Raw genomic sequence first — 25,914 nt, forward strand, 5'->3', positions numbered from 1 at the left:
TTTTGACGCTGATATGAGCTCGTTCAGCGTTCACCTTGCTACGTGAAAAGCAGCCGCATGGCTCCGCGTGGTTGCTTGTACTACGTGTTGTTCCTTTGCGGTTCAGCGTGTACGACCACTTCCGGACGCGCAGATTAATGCTTCAGCGGCGGCCGGGCCAGCCGTGCACGCTCTCCCAGCTGTAAGTTGTGCTTTTTGTGTCAGCTTTACACTCGTGCAATACTATATATTCTTTTCGTCCTCTGAGGATCTCAGATGAACATCTTAACGCCCGTAGGATGTATATTTCTCGCCGTGGGGAGTAACCGCGTTTTCACGACCATTAGTTCCTACCCGCTGCGGTGGCTTAGCGGCTGTGGTGTGGCGCGGCTAAGCACGAGGTCGTGGGATCAGATTCCGGCTGCGACAGCCGCATTTCGATGGGGCGAAATGCCAAAACGCCGGCGTCCAGTGCATTGGGGGCACTGGACGCTTAATCCGAAGTCCCCCACTACGACGTGCATCTTAATGAAATCGTGGTTTTGGCACGTGAAGCCCCATAATTAAATACGAATTCATTAGTTCTATTAGGGACTGTACGGTGACGAACTCTTATTGCATTATAGAAGTTAGTCCCGAGACGACCAGCAGTAATTGCTCCTTCCACATACTCCACTGGGGACTTGATGTTCATCCCTTCAACGCTCCCCTTAGTTCGAAACTGCGTTTTTCTGCATTTCACACTTGCCCAACAAATGGCGTCACCGTTCGTTGTTTAAATGAGTACGAAGTGCTAGCTGCTAGGTACAGTGTAGTGGGGGGTGCGCATGCTTCCGTTGCGTCAGCCACGTCTGCATTCTCGACGTCGCAAGACAAAAACCGTGCGCGTGCGCGCTGCGTGAAAGAAAGGAAAAAGACTGCGCCGATATTCAGCGAGACGAATAAAGGGTACCGACGGGCTCGATTTTTTGTTGCAGCCGTAGAAGCGAACTGACGATGAAGGCAGATCATGCATTGAGGAAATGCAGCTGTTATTCTTCTTACCCACAGATATTTCTCGTTACACGCGCGGTGCTTTTCTACTGGAAAGTGTTGTGCGTCCGGTATTCATGTATGCGCGATGATGTGTGCGTAATACCGGGTTGTTGTTGAAAAACAAACTGCCCACGTCATACAGGCCCATTTCATTTACAAACGTCGACTATAAGATACTAATGAATATCTTAGCAGCCATGCTTCAGGTTGTTATGCCCTAAATTGTTGGCGACCATCAAACTTGTGGTATAAATAGTCGTTAAATTCTAAATAACATCCATAAGGCTAGATGCGTTCTGGAGTGCTGCGACGCTATGCAGGCTTATGTCGCGGTTCACCAGATAGGCCTCGAAAAAGCATACGACTGTGTTCCGCATGATATTTTGTTAGCTGTACTAGAAGGCATCAGTGTCGGCCCTGTTACCGAACAAGGTGTAGCCCTGGCTTACCAGAACTGCTCCACACAGGTAATTGGGAACAAGATTGTAGGAAAGTCAATTGGTGTTCGACGTTACTAATTAATTACCTGTTCCTTTACATAGATCCATTTACAGTGGTAGTCACGGCCGGAATGTACTAAAAAGGGTAAAAAATTTCACCAGAAGTTAGCTCTTTTTCAATGTTCATACAGAAACGCTTTCATAAAGACTGTTTTGGAAGAAAAGGTCCTTTTTTGTACCGTGGGAACACATTGCTTAATCCGCAAACACCGAGAGCATAGATAATGTTTTCCTGAATTTGTTTGGATGGAGTGTAGTTTTGTGATGTTTTACAAAGGACAGTTAAAAAAGAATTCCCGCTAGGTTCTCACGGCGTCAAGTATCTAGTCATAGAAAACGACGAAGAGCTTCCTTTGATCTAATGCTCGTTGGCCTTCACAGCTTCTGGCACTCCAGAATGGATGGGTATTACTGTGACAGAGACGAACGACCGATGCGAATGTACTTCCGAGAAACTAAACGCCTACATAGAGGTGCAAAAAACGAACGGATGCCCTCCGGAATGGTTGTTGAGGTTAGAGCCCTTGACAAAACAAAGAGAACTTTGATCTAATTGCAACCATGCCGGTTGGTAGATGTTACACATGCCTTTCACGTGCTTGTTTTGTGAACTCCGGTGTTGATAATGAGTGAACTTGCAAATGAGCCAATAAAGAAAGATGTGTTCATGGCGTAATGCTTTCAATGTCGGGCTTTTGTGCTGGAAGTTCTGTGTTCGAACCCTGTTGGCGGGTGATCTTAATCATGTTGATTTAATTATTTATTGCACAGTACTTTGTTGAAAAAGACGAATTTACAAGGTCGAAGAAACGTTTGAAGTCAGAAGGACGAAGGATAGGCAAATCCATGTACTTCCCATAACTCCCATACTTGCTGAGCCGCCCCGTTTGCAGCTCCCGTAGACACTAGCGGCAGTGTTCCCTCTTGTAATTATTATATGAAACTTTATGGTGTTGGGTGGCTTCTTAGCCTTCCTCTTGCTACACGAGGTGTCGTCAACGCATGCCTTACTGGCTTGATTTGCCTCCTCATAGAGGGCGCGGGCGTTTTGAGGCACGGACATTCAAAAAAATTGTACGCTTAAGCTTCGCTTTTAAGAGTGGAGCGCGATGGCATTCAAAGATCCCTGAGTGCTTGTTACGCTTCCCGGCAACCACAGCTTTCTTGCGGATGCGAGCGCCATCTGGATGGTATTGCAGGGAACCTAGCGGGCCGCGCCGCTCTGCGAATGGTGGCAACGCCTGAAAAGGGGTTTGTGTTTGAGTTTCCGCGTAAAAGAATTATGTTTTCTGGTATTGTTAAATTACAATCCGACGCCATCATGCTTGTAGGTTGTGCTCAGGTCGTACTTTACGATTTTTCTCACGTATTTTACTTTGAGGAATTAAACTAGTTCAGTAACGTTTCTGCGCCACGCAGAGGGCCTGCATGGTTGTGGTTCGGAACGATTTTTCGCGAAACAATGTCCGACGCTGACACCGGATTTTTGGCGGCATGGGGCTCTTAGTGCTGTCGCGTTAAAATGCATGGGAGGGTAGACATACACAGCTCCGCTGTAAAAAATAAAAAAAAATTGCGAATAGTTTGCGATTACACCAGCGGAGAAGCAGAATGTAATTAGTTACTGCAATAATAGCTCCGTGTTTGTCTGGTTGAGCTTTGCACCGCCAGGTGGCGCTACCAACCCGGCTGCGGGCTTGCAAATGAACCGAACGGGCAAATAGACAACCAGGAGTCATCAGAAAGAAAGTGAGAGAAATATAGAAAGTAATTTTGTTGCAAAGAATGGAAACAAAAGATACCATGAAAATTTATAAGAATGAGAAGAAAGAAATTAGAAGGGAAAATCTGTTCGATAACACTAAGGGCAGTGCCTTGTTATTTGAGGCTCGAGCTGATTGCCTAAAGAGAAAAACACGCCGGAGCAAATATTCTCGACAAGGTGAAGCATGTGTAAGCTGTATCAAAAAATCTGGAGACCACTCAGTACATCCTAATGGTATGCGAAGAGATTCACCCAGTGAGACCCGTAGGTAGCGTAATCCTTCCAGAAGCGCTCCGATTTTAGTGGATGGAAGCATCAACCGGTCAGCAGTCGAGATAAACAAGGTACGCTTAGAGTATTGGTGAAAAAAATGCTGGGAAGAGATTTATGCGAACGGATCCCTTACAGGCATACGTAGCGGTACAAGGTAGAGAAGTTTTCAGGAAGAAAATTAATTTAAAAAAGTATACAAAAACGCTATAATGAAAAACATGTATGGCATACCTGATTAAATCAAGTAGGCTAGGTGACTATTTGTCACCGTCCCGTTTCAAAGGGGATCCAATAAAGCATGATCATAATCATTATCATAGTCATCAGCATCATCTCACGTTTACGTCTCCCGTAACCAGGCGGTCCGCAAACTGCAACACTTTTTTCGGATAAAATAACCCTTGCTTCAGTTCACCTTCCTGGGTATATTATTCTTTTTTTAGGCGAAACTTTCTTTGCATTTTCTCCCGACTTTCCGGGCACTGCTGCGATGGTCTCGCCCGCGCGTGTCACTGGGTTTCTTGCAACACCATCAGATGGCGCTCGTCTCCGCACATCCCGGCCGACGCCGCCGTGGGTCGGGGACTCGGGGTGCGTAGTTTGGACTATGGCACGCGTACTGTGCTTGCTTTTCTACGCGACAAAAAATGCAGGCACTGGGCTGTGGAGATCGCGTGCTGGGCTGTGATAGCGTAAACGTTACAATCATCCATAGCCTGGAGAGAGCGCTTGGAGCTGGCGTCTGAACAGCGTGCTGGCCACGTATGCAGGACGTCAAGTAAACATGCGCCAACAAAACGGCTTCAAAGCGCGCACTCAGCGTCGAGGACACACAGGCACGAAAGAAGCGTTGCGCGGAACAGGGGCGTCTTCGCTACGCAGTGAAACGTTGTGCACACCGCGAATGTATCTATACAACGTATACATACAATTTTATAATAATTGAATTACGTAGAGCCCCATAATTCGATTAAAGTTTAACGCTTCTTCCACGATGCGATGTGCCATGTGAGGCAATAGTAGGGCTCAACTCTCAGATTATGAGCAATGACGCACATCAACGCCTCAAGCAAACGAGTCTCCTTGCGTGTTCTGTGGACTACGCAGACAAACAGCAGTGGTGCACGCAAGGTAACGTTGAACATCTACTCACCACACTCGTATTCGACTAGACGCCGAAGAAATTACACATTCGCGGCCAACATCACCGCTGATTATCTTCAATCAAGGAAAAGCAGCACACAAAGCTTCGCTTACATCGATTCCCACATTGCGTGGGGTCCGCATATGTCTTTCTTTTATAATTTTGTTTTGTATATGCGTACTGTAGCTCTAGCCCTGGGAGTGTTAACTATAGTGCCACTCGCGACGCAAGCTCACCTTCTGCGTGACACTTTCGGTTTTTTTGTCTGTACCCGTGACAAATAGCTGCTATTAATTAAGCATTCCCGCGTGCATGTTCGACAACGTTTACAACATCCCGCCATAGTGAGAGTTATCTGTTCACGTACAACATAAGGACACGTGTTTTTTTTTGTGTTGTGTTGTGTGTGTGTGTGCGTGTGCGTGTGCGCGCGCGCGTTAAGAAGTTATTTGAAATAAAAGGCAGTGCGGAACCTGCTATGCACGTGACTCGGCAACTATGGACAAAACATGTATGCACCGAAAGAAGGGCACATACTTTCTTTGTTTGCTTTATTTATTAGTATTACTTTCTGTAAACACCTTGTAAATGTTCCTCGCTTGCGTGGGAATCGTCCCCTGTGCCTGACATTAAAGAGCTCGGAACCTCCGCGAGAAAAACAAAGTATCAAAACGAGGAGTCGCGTGTAGTGGAGTCGCCAGAAGCTTTGATAGAATGTTCCACAGTGTCCCAACGCAAACAACCTTTTTTTTTTCATTCTCTTTTTCTTATTGTGACTCACGGGATTGCTAGGAAAGGTTAAAAGAAAAAAGAAAGAGACAGCCCTATGACTCATTGTAATGACGCTTGTAGGAAACTGTTATTGTTTCGCTATGGTCTTTACGTCGGTGCAGCTGCTCGAGTGTGCAGCGATGTATATGAAGGGCGCTCTATACTGGGTATGTCGGCGAACACACTCAAAATATTTTAAAGGTTGCGCGTGGCAGATATCACTAATCTAATTAATGAGCCGGTCTACTCGAAGAGGCGGGCATTACGTGCGCAAAAAATTAATATGCATAACCGAATAATTAACAGAAAAACACTAATGAAGTTCTTTATGTAACTACTTATGCGGCCATATTGCAATTTAGAAATTCTCAGGATGACACCAGTTTTGAGATGTTAATTTCCGACCAGTTACTTTTTTGCTTGAAGGCATAAAACGACGTTTTGTCGGGAAAGTAACTGGAACGCCAACGAATTTCTCCGCAAGGTTCGGGAATGAATATCTCGAAACTGGTGAGCTCCACTGCTAAAGCTTGTAAATTGCATTTAGTTAAAAAAGCTCATTAGGGAACTGTTAATTAGTCGAATATGCATTTCAATTTCTTGTTCAAGTAGTGTCCGCCGCTTTCCGTAGACCGCCTAATGAACTAGAATTGTGCTATCTGCCACAGGCATCCCTTAAAATTTTTTTTGAAAGTGTTCGCTGAAACACCCGGTATGTATGGTATACGTTCTGCTGATAAGCGCGGCGCTTCCGTCTCTGCCGTAATGATGCCGCGCGCAGTTTCGTTTGCCGTACGGTATTTTTCTGCATAGGTATGTATACTCTCTCTTTCACGAGAAATCTGGACGTTTGCGCAAGACTGTGAGTAGATTCAGCTCGTTACGGCCAACGATGGGCGCGATCGGAAGAATAACTTCTTCTAAATCGACACTTTCGTAACTTGCTGTGCGTTCTTCGCAACTGATCTGCCGCGTTATTTATTTAGGGACCTGAAAAATAGCAATCGTGCAGTAAGTCGCCTGTTGTGTTCGTTGCTGTTATTTTTTTTTGCTGAACTGTAGTGACGAGAATTACGGCGGTGACGAAGTTCACGACGATGACGCACCGGAAGCATAGCGCGGAAAGGACAATCGACAAAGACTAGACAGGACAAGCGCTAACTTTCAACGCTTGTCCTGTCTAGTCTTTGTCGATCGTCCTTTGCGCGCCATGTTTCCAGTGTAACTATGTATTACCAACCAGCCCAATACTATGCTCTTCTGATGACACACCATTTTTCGGAAGAAGTATGCGCCGCCACACGGACTGTTCAATCACAACAACGTGCCTGTTCGGCTCCTGCAGAGGGCAGATGTTGCGTACGGCCGTCTGCGTTGAGGCTTTTCCGCGCGTATCCGCTGTAGACGGTTCTACATGAGTGGTTGGAGTTAGTCCAAAGCCGATGACGTATGACATTGGCACTGTAGTACATCGTCGTCCTATTTCTGTACGTGCAAATATCGCCACAATCTTTTGTTGTTGAAGGCCGTGGAGAACTGCTGTGTCCACAGAGCCTATACAGCTTGCCTACTAAGAAACACGACGCCAAGCCAATGTACGGGGTGATCTTTTTGAAGTTTCCCGGAATTTTTAAAGCTCGCCTGTGGCAGATAGCATGACTGTTGTCTTGGAGCCGGATTACTCGAAGGCGAGGACATTAACGGCACTGGAAATCGAAACACATGTTTAAGAGATTAACGAAAATGCACTGATGAACTTCTTAATTAATTACTTTACGGCACATATTGCAGTTTACGAATTGTAGCCGCTAACCTTGCGAGGTGTATCCGCTTGCAATGAGTCACCAGAATGACACCAATTTTGAAATATTTCCCGAAGTGTAGGACGACATACACGGGCGTTCGATTTACTTTCTTGTTTCAATGCATGAAAGAGCAATATGTTAAAAAAAAAGCGTAAATGAAACAACCGTGCATTGTTACGGCGAGTCTGATGGCGCATGTCTTCATTTTGGGTTTAATTAGGCTAGATTTAAATATTGCCTCAAGTTTGCATAGAAACAGCCGATAAATACCCATGGTAAAACACGCCTGCTATAGGATAAAGGTGTTTTCATCTAACTAGAGAGAGAGAGAGAGAGAGAGAGAGAGAGAGAGAGAGAGAGAGAGAGCAAGGATAGGAAAGGCAAGGGGGGAAGGCAACCAGACGACCGTCCGTTTTACTACCCCACACCAGCGTCTTTTAATGGCTTGGAATGTGCCCGTGCTGATGATACCGAAAATTTGAATGTTGAAGTGGAAAACGGGAAGTTAGTGACCAGGCGCGAGGTCTCATCAACCGCGCCGGTCCGAGGGACCCAGCTTCGCAGGGGATCGACCGAACCACGGACCCGCTGCTAACTTTCCACGAGATAACTGCTCACTACCAGCTGGGACGCAGACAGTTTCCGGCTCCTCACCCGAAGCTAGGCAGACCCGAGGCGTCGGTGCTGAGAATGCTGCAGACGGGCTCCTTTCCGTCTCGCTCAAGGCTGAGCCACTACACTCCGGGTGTGGATCCCCGCTGCCCAGACTGCGGCGAGGAACGATCCACTTTGAACCACATGCTGTGGCAATGTTCTGTGTTGCGCCACTCGCCTTTCAACAGGCAAGAAGATTGGGATGAAGCCGTCAAGAGCGACAACCATCAAGTCCAACTTCGGGCTGTCCAAAGGGCCTGCGCCAGGGCTGAAGATCACGGTCTTCCACCCCCGGCGCGGGTGCGGCCCGCGACTACGACAACGTAGTCCCTTCGGACCAATTAAAGTTTCTTGTCTGTCTGTCTGTCTGTAGTGAGCACTGCACGCCCACAGTAGAAGGCACAGGACGGCTGAAATGTCACTAATGTCGCGACGCTAACTAGGAGAGAATGCATGGCTAGAGCGAGCTTGGGCTCGTATGAAAAAAATATGTTTTAAAGCGAAGGTTTAGTAGCGAACCCTGCCAGACTTCGGTGACTCTGGCTGCTGCTGCCTTGCCGAGCACAAGAGCACGCGCGCACAAAGAGCACGTGCGCGCGTCAGTTTCCATTAGGCGAAGGGCGCAGAAAGGAACGTTCGTATGATAGTCAAACTTCCCACTGTCATTCGCGTCGTACTTCTCCTTGCAGGCAAACCTCTCCTTGTTATTCTTCCCTCGACAAACATCAAACATCGCCTTCGCCCTAGTGACATCACTGCGTTGACGTCTCACAATGCGCTTACTCATGGACTTTATTTTGCATTTCGGCATGGCTTGTGAAGGGTGTACACAGTGCACAAACATAAGCAGTTGCGACCTCTGTGTTGCACAAACATTTCGCGAGCTTACGCGTACCGTAAGATAACAATAAAGGCGACAATTTAAATTTTATATCGCTTAACAGCGCGACGCAAGCTTCGCTTCGCTGAAGAGGTTAATTGTTGTAAACAACAATTAACCTTTTTAACTTAATTTTAATTAATTAACCAATTAACAACAAAAATTTTTGTTGTTTGCGTGTTCACTTATGTATTATGCAAATTATGTACTAATGTATTCACACCCCTTATGTAATACCCCTATCAAGGGGTCTTTAAGGTAATAAAATGAAATGAAATGAAATGAAACCTCTTCGCCAAAGCTTCGCTTCACATCGATATCAACACGTGCATCGGATCCGCATTTCTTTTTTCTGATCACCACCGGGCATAAAGAATAGGCTTCGCTTTTTGCTTGGTCAACATGTCATGGTGCGCACACCGCGTTGGCGGCTGCGCACCGACGACGATGCGTTGGCCGCGTGGAGTCTGACGCTGGGCGTGCCCCTGTTTTTGTAAGGGGCTCTCGGGCGGCATACGTGTTTGCTCACACTTCGCGAGCCAATGACGCGTTGTGGCTGACGCGCGGTTGAAAAAGACGCGCCCTTGGAATATTTTGATCGATCAGCAACTCGGCGCTTCGTCTCGGCCTGCTCTGTGAGCGTGCTTGGCGTATTCTCGTAGCCAGCATTTCTGCGGCTCGTATACTTAGTGGCGCCACGTGGACGGTGTAGCATCAATACCGCTGTGTCGGACTCGCAAAGCAACCACTTGTCGGGCGTTCATCAGTTAGCGCTACCACGCGACGCACAGGACGAATTACCTGGTAAAGTTCAGGCCGTTTCCGTAAATGAAATCATGTCCAAATAAGACGTATGTACGACAGTGTACGGCATAATGTCTACCTTGCGCCTGCTTGGTTTGTCCAGATGGAGAGGGTTGTCTAAATTGCTATAAGGATAGTGTTTTAGGCTTGTCCGTTTACCTACTACCAATTACGGAATGCTGATGGCGTAAACTTGAGCAGCCGTGTTGGCAGTGCCATATTTATGCGCTGAGTTTACCCGGAGAGGACGTAAAGCTATTAATGCCATGACTGAACATATCCCGCATAGTTGTTGGTGGTTCAAATTATCGGCAGTGACGAAGTCGCTGACAGGCACTTTATTTTTTCTTCTACGAGAACACCCATGTAACGCAAAGCGTTTGTAATGTGAAGTGGTTGGACAGAGCGTCATACAAGATATCGCTCAGCATTGTTATCCTCCCGTGTTTCTTGGCGGGTAATGCGTATAGATGCGAGCTATGAAACTCGCTGATAATAAACCAGCGCAGAGATCGTTTACGCATTCATTTTCTTTCCCCCGTCTATTTTCTGAGTATTTGCACGTATATTTCTCCTATAAACAGGTATACACCACCCGACTCTTATCCCCCGTATATAGTGAGCTTGTGCCGTCGTTCTTAAGTGGCAGGTGACGCAACAGCCCGCAGCAGCAAAGCTTCGTACGCCCGACTGCGAATTTTTACTGCAACTGATACCACGTGAAACAATAGGCGTTTTCTTGCGCGTAAAAGGCTTTTGGCTTCCCGTCAACTTCGTATACTGTTTACGGATTACCGATTTGACGAAGCCGCGGACTGCAGTATAGCATGCAAAGACAGATCTTGTGGCGCGTTGTCTAACTACAACGCGTTAAAAAAATGTTTTGGGGGTGTTCTCGTCCAAGAAAAATTATAAAATGAGTGCGCGTTAATGATGTCATCTCTACGAACGCTTTACACCAGCACTTAGGATACGGTAGGTCACTGACGTATCTGCTTTGTGTGCGTTTTGGTTAGGCTCTGCGTCTGATGTCGCTGCCAGCATAGTTGCCGCCATATAGACCCTTCCGGTAACCCGTGAACGGTGTGTGTATAGTTTACGGACAAGCTAGAACTCCCTATATTAACCTGTCAGCTGTCGTGCGTTATTGCGTATTATTCTGTTTTCGTGTAATGTGCTCTACTGGCAGAGTGCGGAACGAGATGTTAGGGATTCGTGGTTTTAAGAATTGTGTTTCTTGAATGTTTCACAAATGCCGGGGTTTGAGGGGAGGGGGGGGGGGGGCGGACCTCATTTCCTCCAGTCACCGTTGGTTATGGCCAGCGATTCGGCTTCTTGACATTTCCAGATTGTATGACGTGACTTTTCGTATCGAGCGTGCGATCGTGTGCGCGCATATGCAATGCCGGGGGCGTACAGCAGATGTTCGGTATAATGGATGTACAACTCGGATTGCATTAAAGAGCGAAGTTGTAGTTAAACAACAACAACAACAACAAAAGGTCACGCGTGCACGTCATCCCATATATGGGATTCATACCGCGGACGCAGTGTCGGTTGTGTAAAGGTCTTCATAGGGGCCTATAATTTATAAAATCAGTTAAACACAAAGTGTCCACCTTAACGAGCCAGAAAGAAGCGTTTCTCTTGCTGAATAATGAAAATATTGTAGAAGTAGGTACTTCCCTGATCCGAGAGTGAGAGTGAAAGTCATCCGAGAGAAAGAAAAAGTAAATGGTCAGCTGTTAACGGCAACTGCATGCAAGCGAGTTTCTGTGGGTATACCGCGAATTCATTTAACAGTATTTTTGTGCCATCAGTCGTGGATCTAAATCGGCACTCTCGGGTTAGTCCGGTAACGTGCCATAAAAGAACGCTTGCAAATTCTGCATTTCTACTTATAGTTGATGATTACTATTAAGCTATGGAACATCGTTATATCACTACCGCTAAACAAGCCTTCTGGCTACGGTAACACAGGAACGAAGGTTTTAATTATTCAAAACTAAAAAAAAAACTACTTTTGCATATATTGAATGGCTATATGAAAACATACCTCAGGGATGGAAAGTGTCCGAAATTAGGCCAATATAAAAGTCCGGGATACTACAGTATGACGTTGTACTACAGTATACACACAATACTACGCGCGGGCGACGATGGCTTCGGAACTTAGGACGCAACCAAGCGAGTTAAACAAACAGCAACCGTGGCTGCAAAGACTGTTCTAATGCCAAATGAAGTGTTTATGGAAACGAGGTATCTTGTAGCTTCATGTCAGATTAAACAAATGAGTCGAGAATTAAAAGAAAACAAACAAATAATTGCTTTTCGAACAGAGCGAGCTACGCTCAGCTGCTGTCATAAGTATCGTATTCATAACGAATTAGATAGCGAGGCTGTATTGATCGAACGATGAGGCAGATTCGTTTAATCAGAGCCGCTGCTGGCTTCGAGCGCGCAAAAAAAAAAAAAAGAAATTCATTGCTCGCTTTTATGCGCGCTTGCGTGCAAAGTAATGTATTCCGCTCGCGAAAGTGTAAGCCCGAGCAGGGAGGGTGCCAGGTGGAGATTATTTCGGAGACGCTTTTGAGTGATTTCGTGGTTCCGGGTATATATGTTCACCGCGCGACGGTCTTCGGCACTTCCCGCGAGAGTGCGCGATCAGGAAAAATGGAGCAGAATAATTATAGAGCCCCGACTCAGGTAAGAGCTAGTGCTCGATACGCTCCTCCGCCGGCCGTCTCTCGAGTGCGGAATGAGTTCTCTGCGTCGTGCTCTCGTATGGGCTGTAGAATTGAGCGTACTTTCCCTCTCCCAAATCACGAAGAAGAATGAGTTCGCAAGGATGGTTGCGCGCACTTCGCCGGAAGCAGATTGCGTAACGTCCACTAGGCGATAGTGGGGAAAAAAGAAATGTTTATTTCGAATCTTTACTTCTCCCTTTTGAATCCTGGCCACGGCGGCCGCATTTCGATGGGGGCGAAATGCGAAAACACCCGTGTACTTAGATTGAGGTGCACCTTAAAAAACCCCAGGTGGTCCAAATTTCTGGAGTCCCCCACTACGGCGTGCCTCATAATCATATCGTGGTTTTACCACGTAAAACCCCATGATTTAATTTTAATCACTTCTCTTTCTTTTCTAATTTCTTTTTCTTCATAGACAGGTGGCGCAACCATCGAGTCATGCAAGGCACCTCATGTCTAGCATGACTGAAGTGAAGCACATCGAGGAGCCGAAAACGGCTGCTTAAAACCCCCACTGTCCTCCCTAGATCCCTAGGCCAAGGAAACTTCCGTCCAACCTTCGCCCACTAGGAGCGTCCAAAGTTGTCGAAGGACCCGCGTTGAGGGCGAGGGTTCGTACACTCCCGTATCTTGTTTCACTGAACACACAGAAAGAGGAGGGCTTCGTAGACAGGGGTTTTCACGCTTGACTCAAGCTGGCGCGTCTTCGTTCCTGGGAAGACACCGTAGTTGGCTGGGACGTTTGTCAAACGACCGTGGCGGTTACCGGGGTCCGTGAGGGAACGCCTTAGAACACCCTTTTCTATGAGTTTTCTTGCTCCCATTGGTCCGTGAAGGGGAGAGTGAACCAGCGAACAATACTCGGTCCGCCAAGCGTGCCTTGTCTTGCGGGCGCCGATAGTCTGTCCGTGGGGGACGTATTGTCATCTTCACGAAGCGATTCGTCGCAGTGGGCTAGGAGAGGCTAGAGGGTCACTACCTCCGCTGGCTGATCGTAACAATGCCGAAAACTTCTCGAGCGCAACGCCATGCGCATGCGCGAAAGAAGGAAAGAGAGGCGCGCCATTGGCTGCGCCAATAGTGACATCATTGCTCTTCGTCGCAGCCGAGCGCACGGCAGTTCTTCTCGGCTCCGAAATGGGTAGGCCGCGCGTCATACGTACTTCTGAGGAGCAGGCAGCTTTCGATCAGCAACGCCGCGAGCAGAATGGGGAACGCGCTCGTCTACGCCTTGCCGATGCTGCAGCCGGCGCACAAAAACAGGCTCGTGCAGCAGAGCGCAAGCAGCAACTGCGTACCGAATATTCGGCAGCCTATCAAGTCGGGATTAACTCAGTGATAAACACCGGGGCCGCACGTTTCAGCTTCGCTGGTTAACCATCTGTACGGAGTGCTTGGGTGGTAATTTTTTATATACGTATCTCTGCTAGTCTAAAATTGGTAAATTTCTCCTTTTTTCTATTTCTCTATTTCTTTTCCAGTTAGGTTGAATTAATGAAACCTTGGTTTGTGGTAGTGCGGAGCGGACGGTTGCTGGGGATTGGAGGCTACTGACGCGTTTTAAAGCGAAAGCTTTACTGGCCGCGAACTTGCGATTTCGCTGCGGCGGTGCCCCGAGGAGGCGCATGACGTCGCAACGCGCGCCTCGCCCAACACCACCTAGAAGATGGTGTTGCCTCGCCGCGGATATTTCTCTCTCTCTCGCTCCGTAGTCACTACTGCGCATGCACCACTAGTCGCACCGACCCGCGGGTGTTCCGCCGCTGCGCAGCGCCGCGCTTTAGCCGCCACCGTTTGGTATGACGTCACACCACGTTAGTCGACGTTGCGCTCGCCTCCGCTCGCTTCGCCAGCTGCGTCGCATGCCTGATAACGTATCGGAGGATTGAAAAGGAGAGTTCGCATGCGCCGCAACCACAGTTGAGGCGGTAGTATGGACGGCGACAATTCTGATAAGCAGGAGGAGGAGGCCTGAAATCGACATCGGAACAAGATGAAGAGGAAAAGAATCGCCCAGGAAACAGACGAACAGCACGCCGAACGACTGGATAAACGCCGAAATATAGCTAGGCAACCGGACTAACCTGGACTTGCAATCAAGATTAACCAAGGCTAACCATGCTGTGCCTTAGCTTTCGCTACGTATATCCTGGCACAGCCGAGCTAAGCCACTGCCAATATTTTCTTATGCAGTTGAGTAACAGCTTGTTTCTTCTGTGCCGCATTGGGCAAGTTTATTGCACGTCTTTGACCCTAGCTTGACCTCAAGCACGGGAAGAGACGGATAGAGGGTGTCGTGCGCTTCTGATTCTCGCGCTTGGTTCTATAGTGTTACAGACTTGCAGAGACGGGAATGATTATCATAAATTATACGCGTCGGTGTACGTGCCGCTGTCGTTCGCGTGTGGGACGAGCGCATAGTTAAAAAGGTTGGGCTGACTGTTTCGCGGAGGCTGCAATGCACACGCTTGCGCATGTGTCTGCTTCTAGCGGCGTAACCTTGTAATGACGGAAAGAACGGAAGAATGTAGACGCGAAGTTGCTTTTCTTGAGTTACGTTCACGGCACGGTTGCTCGAAAGGAGATATGCGAAATGGTGTAAGTTACCTTTTTCCACACTATTTGTTTGCCCTTCACAAGATGGACGACCTCCCCCTTACGGCACCATAGAGACGTGCGTAGACTTGCAAACAACGAGGAAGCAGTAAGGAAATGTATGATGGCTATAGGATCATGGCGTGTATACGGGCGCTCTTGCTTTAGTTACACTTCTAGGGCGACGCCCGCCGTCATGTGGGGGTCAAGCGAGATTTGTGGGGAAGCCCACTTGCAGAATTCGGTACATCTCAAGCTTTCGGGTGCGATTCCTAACCGCAGCGGCTGCATTCCGTTTGGAGAGGCATGTTAAAAAAAGCAAAGTTTGTGTACCGATACTCGGTGCACAGATTTCAGGGATGAAATACCAACGTGAGAGCGCGTTACTGAAACACGCCTGAGGCAAGTACATGAGATGTCCCCTGAGCAGCGCTTCATCGGTCAAAGGACTTTGTTATTGCAGAAAATAAAACTCAACAGCAGTGAACGATGGAAATCGGCATCAGAACAGTTATTTTCGACGTTTGTGTTTACTAAGACTTTCAGTGACCTGCACTTTCAAGAATCACGGGTGATGACACTATCAAAATAAGTTGAATACTTCCTGGGCGTCACAGTCGGAGCATAATCCTATATCGCCTGTAACAGGGATCATTCTTCAAAGCGCTGAAGGGAACTTTTTCGCTACTTCAATTACTGGCTTTAACTGGCATCGAGGCGTGACTTTTCGGCTCGCGCTACAGTTTAAGTTATAGCTGTCACTTTGGAACAAATGTGTGCGCAGGCTGACGCACAAAGCATCCAAGAACGAACGGATGCGAAAATCGTGCGCAAAATGTGACGCAAGCGCCTCTCTGTCCGCGCCCCATAATTTGGATGCAGCGGCAGAGATCGTCTTGCATTGATTCGACGGTGCTGCCAAAGCTTCGGGACCAAATTCCCTCGCTTTCAAAAGTTTCTCTCAGCCGTCGCATTGCAGATCTGTGGGTTTGCGGGAATGGAAGAGGCGCTGGGGCTGATTCCCGGTTTTTTCGCTCGTGCGGGGATTTAATTCTGATCGATGCAAGGCCCGCATCGTCGGGAAGGGGCGCGCGCGCGCGTCTCCTCCAAAGGAACGCGGCGTGTCCTTTGCTAAATTCTATTGACACTTGCGAAGTGCTGCAGTCACGAAAAATCCCGCTCGCGCATGCAACGCACTTCGCAGTATAAGCTCTCGCGTCGCGCGCGGTGCGCTCTTCGCTGTGTGCGCTCGATTCTTGCACGTGGGGAGAAAGAAAATAGAAAGAAAAAGAACGAGAAGAAAGAAAGGAAAAGGCGAAGAGCTTGTTCTACTCTCGTCTGTCTCTCTGCGTTCGTTTTTAGCCCGACAGCTTTTGACGATTCCCGACCCACTGGAATGTGCCTGGGGTCTTCGGCCGTCGTCATTCATGTTTTTTAGTCTTTGTTGTCTCGTAACGTCTTCGGTGCGTGCAATTTTCGCACGGATGCACGCCGTGCGATACTGAAGAACCACGACTATTGAGTAGCAATTAATGTACAGTCATCGTTGTACTTAACCAGAACACGCATTAATCGCTTCTTTGCGTCTCTTCTGTGTACGAAAGAAGAACTTGAGTTTGGCATAGTTGGTGCTTACTGCATATGATATTGACCGCTAGTAAAGACGAGGACAGGGGAAAAGAACACTAAACGACGACACGCACTGTCGTTTTATATATGTTTTAATGATATGGCTGTGGAGATTGGCTGATTGCCTGGTGGGCTACGCCAGGTGCGTATTTGCTTTAAGGTTCGGCTTTGTCCGATCAAGTGTGCTGCGTATGAATAGATAACGATCAACCAACTATAGCCCACCAATACCTGCTGAGGTTGCTTATCAGATGGCATGCGCGACGCGAATAGCGTTATATACAATTCTCGAAAGTGTTCACGAGCGCCAGTGATTACTCTCGAATCCGCACTGAAACGTGTATAAATAACGGACTGATTTGACCCGTCTATTCAGAGGAGACGACCGTGCTCGCGCAAGTTCTAAGCCTATATATATGTGTGTGTATTTCTGCACTTTTGGCAGTATTTATCGCTATTCGCCGTCACTTTACAACGTCACAGTATAGCTGGTATAGCCTGTACGCCGCCCTATATATATTTTCCAAACACTTTTGGCGCGATATGAAAGCCACGAGAAAGAGTCCCAGAGGTGCGTCGCAACTTATCGCCGTCACTGCTCCCAACTATAGACCAAACTGCTTCTTCTTCTTTTCTTTTTTTTCCAAGTTGGCGCTGTTCCGAGAGTCGTATACGTTTTAAAAGCGTAGACACTTGACAGGCTGTCAGCTCCTGCTTCCCGCCACCATGGTCAGGCTTGCAGCGTATTTTTTTCGACACGAGCCGACGCTCGGAACGCGTGTTCGAGTGGAGTAGCTTGGCATTTCCCAACACTTTGCAAAGACGTTCTTAGCTCGTCGAAAAAGGTTGGCAATTTCTTACTTGGATTTAAAAAATAACGCAGTAAAAATGCACCCGAACTGACATGGCGCTTCCGCGCCCTTCGTATACAGTGCATTGCATTGCTTGCTCTCGCTTTGACTTTGTGGCAGACTGCGCCAACTCCACTTTTAAGTTCAACTGCACACTTACCTTGCAGTGCTTCTAGTGGCACTGTACTTGCGCAGAAGAGCAGCGAGTGATCGATTGCAGCGGCTGAGTATACAAGCGACAGAATTTCTCACTCGCTTGCTGTGCGCTCTGGTTGTTTACTGACGCCCTTTGGCCAGAACTGGTACTTGAGCACTAAAGACCGTCCATCACCATCATCATCATAATCTTGTTGTTGGTTTCCTTTCTCACTGGGCTGACCCTGTACGTGAAACAGGTGGCCATACGCCTATGTCCGCTAACTTTAGAAAACATTGCTCAGAACACCTCACCAGGTGCGGGACGCCTAGAAGGATGAGCTTATCCAGGCGGCCTTTCGCGTGAAAATATATGGAAGGCCTAAATGCGGTGCGCATCGTGTATATATATATATATATATATATATATATATATATATATATATATATATATATATATATATATATATATATATATATATATATATATATATATATATATATATATATATATATAGCAACTCGGGAAACTGATTCATTGCCGCACATTTTTTCGACTTCTCATTTGCGTTAAATGGAGGTATTGGATCAGTTTTGGATTTCGAAACTGCAGAAAGTTGCTGGCAAGCTTCAGGTCGGCCTAAATAATTAGCTAAATAAAAGCTTTTCTGCGAGCCAGTTCCGATTTCGCTTCCCGCCAGGCGTGTGTCCCGTGAAGTCACGACGCAGGGGGGGAGGGGGGGGGAGAGGGGAGGAGGTGATGGTCACGTGTGGGAGCAGAACAGCGCAAAGTTTTGACACTCACTCACTCGCTCGGTTGTCTATGACTCACAATGAGCGGAAGCGTACTTGTTCCGGTTGGTTAACTCTGCACGGACCCCTCAAGTATACGGCGTCTCTTGCATGTCCTGCCTGAAACCTTATGAATCGTGTCAATCCTGTTTTCCAGGATGGTAGCTTGGGTTAGTTGGTTCGACATTAGAAACAGTGAAGCAACCCAAAATGACGTGCGCGGAAGGCTGCTGCGGAAGACCGCAGACACAAGGCCGCATGCGCTTGTGTGTCTTTAATTTCGCTAACGTCTGTGTCTCTCACACTTCGCCTTCTTTATTAAATTAATATACGTTCACAACATATTAAATGTCCCTATTGTATGTTTGAAGTACTGAATAGTTAAAGCCTCTGTAAGACTATCCTCGGAAATTTAAACATTGCAGCCCTCGCTCCGCCGCGTCACGGTATCAAGGGGCAGTTGTAAACCGGCAAGAAATCGGGCAGTATTCTGGCACTTATAAATAAATATGCATAAACACTACTGGTCCTTAGAGTAGTTATTTGTCTAACGCTTCCTCACGCGCCGCCAACAAATCGCGTGAGCCGACTGTCCCGCCTTATGGGTATACGTGCCTCAGCGATTGTCATCATCACGACCTCTTCGCTCTACATTATTATGATGATGCTCTAGAGTTCGGCAGACCTCTCTTTTCTTACGAGGTCGCTTAGCGCTGTAAATCGTGACTTGGCCGTTGCAGCGATGCATTGTCGAATCTGACTCTGTTAATTAGCTCCCCTAGTGGTGAAGTTTGATGAAGAAGAAATATTCCTATATAGCGGTTTATTCAGGCGCGGTAAAATAACAATTGTAATGATACTATTTCCACGCGCAAAAGCGTGGCGTAAGGGCGAAGAGGCAGAGAGTAGACGGAAAGATTAAAAAAAAAAAAAGCTTGTTTGAACTTGTTCGACGCGAACACGTTTCCAAACAAGACGGAAAGTATAAGAACGAAAGAAAGCGACCGTGATGGCGGCAGTAGCAGCACCTATGCCGTGGGCGCTCGTAAATTAAGTTGCGGAACATTGAGTATAATTCTCGTGGCTGCTCCGGCGCGATAAACATGTGGCCGGCTCCGAGTACTGGCGTGCGCTTTTGTTAACAAGGTCAAACGCCTGCGCCATCATCCATGGCGCTGTTTAGGGCAACCGCGGCGTTCGTGTCACGGTTGAGAGGCGGCCGCTTTTAAACGACAGCAACGAGTAATGCTAACGTAAACATCAAGTAAATCACCTTCTTCTCTACCTTCTCCTTGCCTTTATTATTTTTTTAACGCGAGAGTATTCCTTTGTTATTGTATTTCTTCTTTTTTGCGTGCTTCTCTTAGCAGTTTTTCGTGCTAACGAGTGACATAATTTTAGACACCGCTCTCGCACATTTTACTTAGTGAGAACTTCCTTCCTTTTCTCCATTCGAAGCGGGCTGTCTTTAGCAAATAATGCCATGTGCCATATGAGATGAGGCGTAGTAAAGGAAGCCGATATAAATGTGCCATCTCGCATCAGGCAGTAAGTCGAGTAATCCTCTACGATTAGACTCGTTTTAATCCACGTGGCTGCAGCCAGCGTGCTGGTCGTTGCGTAGTCCCGATCGTCTTAGCGAAAGCTCCCGCAAATGTCTTGTGCTTGGGTTAGTCCGCAGCAGATGGCGTACAAATGCGTCTCGTGCCGAGCTCGCACAGTTGGGGCTTAAATAACAAAAGCCTCTCTCGTTGCTCATTACCTGGAAGCATGTAGGAAAGAAAAAGGAAAAGAAAAAAATGGTATCCAATCCGCGATGTGAAGGTAGTTGGAGAGCGAAGCTGTAAGCGACAACTAGAACGATTACCCGTTGCGACGTAGGTTGAAATTATTCTCATGGCAACACCCACATGCACTGTACCTAATTATTAGCCCGGGACGCTTCGACGGCCTGCGACTTGGCTTGCGCCGCTACATATTTCGTGCACAAGCCAACGCAGATCTGCTGCCAGGTGGGCTCTTCTTTTACGTACGAAAGTGTAGTGACATCACTTCCTGCTACGTATGCTGCGGTCAAGCTGCCGTCGCCCCGGCAGCTAGCGCAACAGTAATCTTTACCGGGAAACGTATGCGGGGAGCGCTGCGTGCTTCGCATTACACTGTGGGCGCAGGAGCGCCTTATCATCAATTATGTGCTTCGGATGCTTATTTGAGCTTGGTGTTTATTGAAACGTATGCTGTTCTATATGTCGTATGCGTGATTCCAAAGAATGTATGTACTGTTTGCTTCACTTTGCTGAGTGCATGTAGCGTCAGACTTACGGGGCATGACCCGTTGCATTTGGGGTTATGAGCCAGAGATGATGATAGTTTTCTGTCGACGTTACGCCACGAAGGAGAAATCCCGGGAACCTAGCCATAGACAGCTTCGCTGTAATAATGTTTCCACTCCACAGTGCAGCGCGGTTGATGTGACCTCTTTGAGAGACAGTTAACCGCGCAATGTAGTTTACCCGACTTTTCTGTCCTCAAACCAAGAACCCCTCTCGCCGCGATGTGGTTCTCGTGGTCGCTGGTTCGGTTACTGACCGCGACTCTTACGGTGACGGAATGCAAGAGATGTCCGTGTACTTAGGTGCATGTGAACGATAAAGAAACAGAGATGGTCACGAGTTCTTCACTATACCGCGACGTCCTTCGCAGACTAATGTACAGCTTTGGCACGTAATAATATCCCGCTCACTGCATGTTGATCTGTCCTCGTTGAATTTCGCTAACCGCGCATTGCCTGTATTTCCACGCCTCCGCCTCCTCCTCCCCTGAATCTTTCCTGTTATTGGTTGCCCTTGTGGCTTCAAAACACGGCTCATACACGCGGCAGGTATGAGCCATGGGGTTGGCCACTCGGAACACGATGGAAAGTCAACACAACGAGAACAAGTGAAGAAATTAGACAATCAAGAAAGGAAGCATTAGACGGAGAAATTACAGCAGAATTTTGGCTGGGCATACTTGACAAAGAAAAAAAAAAAACTGCACCGCCATCGGCATTCCTATAGCGGCGCAACCTTCCGGACGCTTCGATTAACTTCTGGAAAGCTGCTATAGGGGTCCTACACTCTTAGAACGGCATATTCTCAAATTTGTACACTTACTGATCGAAATTCTATAGTAACCTTTACTCGAGTAACCTTTAATAAAGGGGCATATTTGAGCACCTAAAAACCAGAAATAAAATTGTAACCTTTACCCAAGTAACGTTTAATACAGGGGCATACTGTCACAATTTCGTGCACCTATAAATTAAGAGGTATATAGTAACCTTTAGTTTAGGTACACGTACTCTTTTTGTATTGTAACATTTCGCATAAGCATTGTAAAGAACGGCGGGTTGCACAACAAGATTGTCACCTTGCCACCCGATTACGACAAGGGGTGCAAGACGCGCACCTCCCGCTCTCCACCTCTCCGTGCTGCAGCTGCGAGGCGTTCAAAGAAGCGACCTTTGCGCTGGAACCCGTCGCCTTCCTCCAGCCCCTTCGACATGGTGACGGGACGAATTCGGTGTGTGGACAATGATTCTAGAGTTCCCCAATGCGGAGCTGATTTGACACGCCTGAAGAAGCTACCGCGGGAACGTCTTGTTTTTGTGCTTCTCACGGTTTGGAGTGGCTCGGAACAATGAGCGACGCGCGATCGACAACGTCGATTTTCCGGAACGGCACCACCTTCAACGCCGTCGCTTGGGCTTCGGAATGTATGTGCCTTTGTGTCTGTAAACTGGTCTTCAGAGCAGCTGCGAGTTGGTGGTGTGTAAACGAACAGCCGCCGCGTCGTAGGACCAGCGGATCGAGTGCATAAAAACTGTGGTTGTGCGATTGTTGGACGCACTTCTCTTGAGCAGTCATGTTAGACTGGTTCACTTCTCTCATGCAGTCCTGTTGGACTAATACTCTTTTTCTCAAGCAGTCATGTTAGACTGAGTTATTTCTGTAAATAAACCCCTTTTCCCTCGTTCTCGATGAGAAGCAGTTCTTCACTTCATCAACGATCTCAGCGTAAATAAGTTGGACGACGGCATGGGCCAGCTACCTTCGAATTCATGCCGTACTCCAATCTTGGCAAAGGACCACGGACGAAGGGATTGAGCCCCCAATCCTGACAACTGGCTGACAGCGGTAGGATGGACTTTGCGACATGGTGCTGTATCTGCGGTGAGTGCTTGGTTTTTGCTTTGACTTTCTAGGCTTCATTTTGTGGTTGTTCTGTTTAGAACAGTAGGGAAGCTAGATTGTTGTGTGTTAGCTAGGTTGTGTTTTACTAGCTAGATTTAGAGAGCAGAATCAAGGCAGTAAAGCAGCAGTCATGGAATTAAGGACACTGCTGAGAGACGAGTTGTTGATTGTTGGTGAGGAACTGGGCCTAGATGTACGTAAGGAAATGCTAAAATCAGAATTATTGCATATCATTTCCGAACAGGCCAGTGAGGAAGAAATTGAACTGGGGTTTGAACTTCTGAAAAAGAGAGAAGAACGAGAGAGAAAAGAAAGGGAGGAACGCGATAAAGATCGCGAGTTAAGAAAAATGCAACTTGAACTTGAAAGCAAACGTTTGGAGTTGTCTCAAGGAAGTGAAGGCGCTCTAGGACGATCAAGTGAGGCAGAATCATACCGCATGGACAGGCTATTAAAGCCATTTGAGGTCGGGACCGACATAGGCTTGTTCCTAAGCAATTTTGAAAGGACTTGCGAGAAGATGAACTTCGGCCCGAGTACATGGCCACAGCGGTTGCTGTCTATGTTGCCGTGTGAGGCGGCGGAAGTAATCGCCAGACTGAGTGTGCAGGATGCATATGATTATGCAAAAGTTAAGGCTAGTCTCCTGAAGAAATACCGCCTTTCAGCCGAAGCTTTTCGGCAAAGGTTTAGGAGCACAGGCAAGAAAGATAGCGAGGGCTATCCGGAGTTTGCATATAGCTTAAAGGCCAACCTAGTCGAGTGGCTTAAAAGCGCGGAAGCGTACGACAGCAGAGACATGATCATTGAATGCATGTGTCTAGAGCAGTTTTACAAAACCATCCCCCAAGCTGTGAAACTGTGGGTGCAAGATAGAGGTAATGTAAACACTGTGGAAAGGGCGGCTGAATTAGCCGAAGAGTACGCAACCCGTAGAAAGTTGAACGCCGAGGAGGGAAACTGGGACGGTCGAAATGGACCGCGGAAGCCATTTCCGTTCAAAAAGGGTGCGCAAACTAGACGATCCGAGCCTGTAGACATGGCGGAAAAGCCCGCAGAAAAGAGCGAGGAGAAAGTTAACGGAGAAACCGCACAAAAAGAACAGAAAAGAAAATTCGAATCTGTCAGACCAATTCGCTGTTACAAATGCCACAAACTGGGACATATAGCTGTAAACTGCGAGAAGCCTAGCGTAGTTTTTTCCTACGTGGAGGAAAAGGATGAGAATATGGAACTTTTAAGTCCATATCTCCACAACCTGCAAGTTAATGGAAAACCATGCCGAGTGCTAAGAGACAGTGCCGCCACGCTGGACATTGTCCATCCGTCTTACGTGATGGTAGAGGACTTCACCGGAGAAGTAGCATGGATAAAACAGGTTGTAGAAGAACACAGCGTGTGTCTGCCCATGGCCAAAGTCAAAATCAGTGGACCATTCGGGGAGCTAGAGACTGAGGCTGCAGTTTCCAAATTTTTGTCACTGCAGTATCCCTACATCTTTTCGAATCGTTCGAATCAGTTACTGCGTGACAGAGGGCTCAAACTGGGAGAGGGCATAGTACAGGCATTGACCCGAGGCCAAGCTCGTAAGATTGCGGCGCTTTCGGCTGAAAATGCTCAAGCTCCTCCAGCTGAAGCAGAAAAGGGGATAGCTTCAATACCCGAATCCGAGCTAGGCCCGAGGGACAAAAGAACAGTTGAGGAGAGCCTGCCAGTTGACCAGCTCAATGAGAGCGTAGCACTAGAGTGTCAGAGTTCTAGCCTGCAGGAAGAGCAAGCAGACGCGCTCACAAGCGAGACAGGGTCGTTGTTATCACCGGCCTCAAAGAACTTTGATCAACTCTTACGCGTGGATAGAGAGTCACTGGCAGCCGAGCAAAAGAATGATGAGAGCTTAGCTAAATTACGTGACACAGCTAAAGAAGGCATTGCTAGGCGCAACGTAACGATACATGAGAGAGGAGGATTGTTGTATCGGCATTACAGAGATCGAAAGGGTAAGATTTTAGATCAGTTAGTCATACCTACTAAGTATAGGGAGGACCTTTTGAGTCTTTGTCATGGAAATGGGTGGTCCGGCCACCTAGGCATAAACAAATCAAAGGAAAGATTGCTTATGGAATACTACTGGCCTGGCTGTTTCAAAGATGTAGAAAACTTTGTAAGATCATGCGACGCCTGCCAGCGTTCTGGTAAACCAGGAGAGACTTGGAAAGCTCCACTGAAGGTAGTGCCCTTAATAACAGAGCCTTTCAGACGGCTTGTAATAGACACGGTAGGGCCTCTTCCAAAAACAAAATCAGGCTACAGGTACTTGTTTACCATGCTGTGTCCGGCTACCAAGTTTCCAGAAGCAATCCCTTTGAAAGAGCTCAGCTCCACCGAAGTAGTAGACGCGCTTTTGACAGTGTTTGCACGAGTTGGGTTTCCAGCCGAAATTCAGGCAGATCAAGGGTCAGTATTCACGAGCGCACTGACTTCCACATTCTTGCAAAAGTGCGGGGTAAAGTTAATACACAGTTCTGTCTATCACCCTCAGTCAAACAGTGTAGAGAGGTGGCATTCGGTGCTTAAGCGAGCTTTGCGTGCGCTCTGTTACGAGCACAAGGAGGACTGGGAGAACTGTCTGCCGGCAACTTTGTTTGCTTTGCGAACGGTTCCACATGAAGCGACAGGGTTCTCTCCAGCTGAACTAGTGTATGGGAGGACACTCCGTTCTCCACTGAGAATGTTAAGAGAGATGTGGGAGGAAAGAGGGGAGAGTCCAACCGTGGTTGAATACGTGCTGAATTTATTGGAACGGCTAAGCGCAACCCGAGAACTAGTCGGAAAGAACATGGAAATAGCTCAAAGGAACGCCAAATTCTATTACGACAAGAATGCGAGGCTTCGTACGTTTAAAGTTGACTTAACGATGAAAGCGGAAAAGTGTAGGTTTGGATGTTCGCAGGTTACTTATCTGGGCCATGTTGTTGGTCAGGACATGAGACGGCCGGCTGAGCTGAAAATAGCTACGATTGGAGATTTTTCTCAGCCGCGCACGAAAACGGACGTTCGTTCATTTTTGGGACTTGTGGGGTACTATCAACGGTACATTCCGAATTACTCGCAATTGGCAAGTCCATTAACAGACGCCCTCCGAAAGGGAGCACCGAGTAACGTACTCTGGGATAAGGACAAAGAGAACGCTTTCCAAAGTTTGAAAACGCTATTGGTTTCTCGCCCTGTGCTTCGCGCGCCAGACTACACAAAGGAATTCATAGTTCAATGCGACGCAAGCGACAGAGGTATGGGCGTGGTACTTAGTCAGGTCGGCG

At 47.5% G+C, this 25,914-nt stretch overlaps 1 protein-coding gene across 5 annotated transcripts in view; it reads left to right on the forward strand.

The window, feature by feature from the left end:
* LOC135915024 (5'-AMP-activated protein kinase subunit gamma-1-like) overlaps positions 1–25,914 on the forward strand; it is a 411,044-nt gene that overhangs the window by 33,224 nt on the left and 351,906 nt on the right. The window contains exon 1 of one of the 5 annotated variants that reach the window (XM_065447983.2): positions 34–181. The exons of the other annotated variants lie outside the window; for them this stretch is intronic. The gene's annotated coding sequence lies outside the window, so the exon portion shown is untranslated. Of the gene's footprint in view, positions 1–33; positions 182–25,914 lie in introns of those variants that run through there. 5 annotated transcript variants of the gene reach the window in all.

This window comes from Dermacentor albipictus, chromosome 1 (assembly GCF_038994185.2).
Source record: "Dermacentor albipictus isolate Rhodes 1998 colony chromosome 1, USDA_Dalb.pri_finalv2, whole genome shotgun sequence".
Lineage (NCBI taxonomy): Eukaryota > Metazoa > Arthropoda > Arachnida > Ixodida > Ixodidae > Dermacentor > Dermacentor albipictus.